Genomic DNA, 2,678 nt, shown 5'->3' with positions numbered 1-2,678 from the left:
CTGCTCTGGGGCCCAGTGCATGGGCATTCCTTCTGCAATGCTGGCGCCAGTGTCCTGCGTGCGGGCACTTATGGAGTGGCTGTACGGTTATGATAAACATAAAATAAGTGGGAAGAAATTAAAGACCTGAATAAGTTGAAAGGCATCTGATGTTCATGGGAAGGAAAACTATATTATTAAGATGTTAACACTACCCAAAGTGATCTCAGTTCAGTTCAGTTCAGCCATTCAGTGGCGTCTGACTATTTGTGACCCCATGGACTGCAGCACACCAGGTTTCCCTGTCCATCACCAGCTCCTACAGCCTGCTCAAACTCATGTCCATCAAGTCAGTAAAGCCATTCAAACATCTCATCCTCTGTCATCTCCTTCTCTTCTTGCCAGCATCTTTCCCAGCATCAGGGACTTTTCCAATCAGTCAGCTCTTCACACCAGGTGGCCAAAGTATTGTAGCTTCAGCTTCAGCATCAGTCCTTCCTATGAATATTCAAGACTGATCTCCTTTAGGATGGACTGGTTGGATCTCCTTCCAGTCCAAGGGACTCTCAGAGTCTTCTCCAACACCATGATTCAAAAGCATCAACTCTTCAGCACTCAGCTTTTATGGTCCAACTCTCATGTCCATACGTGACTACTGGAAAAGCCATAGCTTTGACTAGAGGGACCTTTGTTGGCAAAGTAATGTCTCTGATTTTTAATATGTTGTCTAGGTTTGTCATAGTTTTCCTCCAAGGAGCTAGCGTCTTTTAATTTCATGGCTGCAGTCACCATAAGCAGTGGTTTTGGAACCCAAGAAAATAAAGTCTGTCACTGTTTCCGTTGTTTCCCCATCTATTTGCCAAGAAATGATGGAACCAGATACCATGATCTTTGTTTTCTGAATGCTGAGCTTTATGCCAACTTTTTCACGCTCTTCTTTCACTTTCATCAAGAGGTTCTTTAGCTCCTCTTTGCTTTCTGCCATAAGGGTGGTGTCATCTGCATATCTGAGGTTATTGATATTTCTTTCAGCAGTCTTGATTCCAGTTTGTGCTTCCTTCAGCACAGCATTTCTCATGATGTACTCTGCATATAAATTACATAAGCAGGGTGACAGCACACAGCCTTGACGTACTCCTTTCCCAGTTTGGAACCAGTCCATTTTTCCATGTCTGGTTTTCACTGTTGCTTCTTGACCTGCATACAGATTTCTCAGGAGGCAGGTAAGGTGGTCTGGTATTCCCATCTCTTCCAGAATTTTCCATAGTTTGTTGTGATCCACACACTCAAAGGCTTTGGTGTAGTCAACAAAAGTAGATGTTTTTCTGGAACTTTCTTGCTTTTTTGATGATCCACTAGATGTTGCCAATTTGATCTCTGGTTCCTCTGCCTTTTCTAAATCCATCTTGAACATCTGGAAGTTCACAGTTCATGTACCGTTGAAGCCTTCTTGGAGAATTTTGAGCATTACGTTGCTAGTGTGTGATATGAGTGCAATTGTGCTGTAGTTTAAACATTTTTGGCATTGCTTTTCTTTGGAATTGGAATGAAAACTGACCTTTTCTAGTCCTGCGGCCACTGCTGAGTTTTCCAAATTTGCTGGCATATTGAGTGCAGCACTTTAACAGTACCATCTTTAAGGATATGAAATAGCTCAACTGGAATTCCATCACCTCCACTTTGTTTGAGAGGACCAGTATAATTTCTTTCAAAATCCCAGTAGCTTTTTTTTTTTTTTTTTGCAAAAACTAAAATGCCAATCCTAAAATTCATATGGAATTGCAAAAAAATCCAGAAATATCAAAGCAATAGTTGTGGAAGAATAGCTCTAGTACCTTACTGGTGGGAATGAAAAATGATGTAGCTGCTGTTAAAAACCATTTGGTAGGTCTCAGAAAATCAAACACAAAGTCATCATATAACCCAGCAATTTCACTTCTGCAAATATACCCAAGAGAACTGAAGATGTATGCTCAGCAAAAATTTGTATATGAATATTCATAGAAACATTATTAGCAATTGCCCAGAGGTTAAAATACCCCAAATATTCATCAGATAATGAACCCACTGTGGTATATCTATACAACGGAATATTATTCAGCCATAAAATGAAATGAAGAAAAAAATGTTACCACATGGAAGATCTTCAAAAGCATTATGCTAAGTGAAAGCAAATGACATAAAATGACAAAAATTATATCTGCCCACTTTAATAAAATATCTAGACCAGGAATACAAATAAAAACAAAGTTTTGATTACTTGGTGACAGGGAATTTAGGAATAGAAAGAATGGGACTTACTAACATATATGGGGTTTACTTTTGTGGCTATGGAAATATTCAGGAATAAGATTCTTGTGATGATTGCATAACATTGTAAATACAAAAAAAATTGATTGTACACTTTAAAATGGTGAATTCTATGTAATTCATAGGAGAGTGAAAGCACAAATTTAAAACTCAGCAGTCAGAAAACTAAGATCATGGCATCCAGTCTCATCACTTAATGGCAAATCAGTTCAGTTCAGTCGCTCAGTCGTGTCCGACTCTTTGCGACCCCATGAATCGCAGAACGCCAGGCCTCCCTGTCCATCACCAACTCCCGGAGTTCACTCAGACTCACGTCCATCAAGTCCGTGATGCCATCCAGCCATCTCATCCTCTCTCGTCCCCTTCTCCTCCTGCCCCCAATCCCTCCC

The sequence above is a fragment of the Capra hircus genome, unplaced genomic scaffold, assembly GCF_001704415.2.
Source record: "Capra hircus breed San Clemente unplaced genomic scaffold, ASM170441v1, whole genome shotgun sequence".
NCBI lineage: Eukaryota > Metazoa > Chordata > Mammalia > Artiodactyla > Bovidae > Capra > Capra hircus.
Note: the sequence above shows the minus strand (reverse complement) of the source record.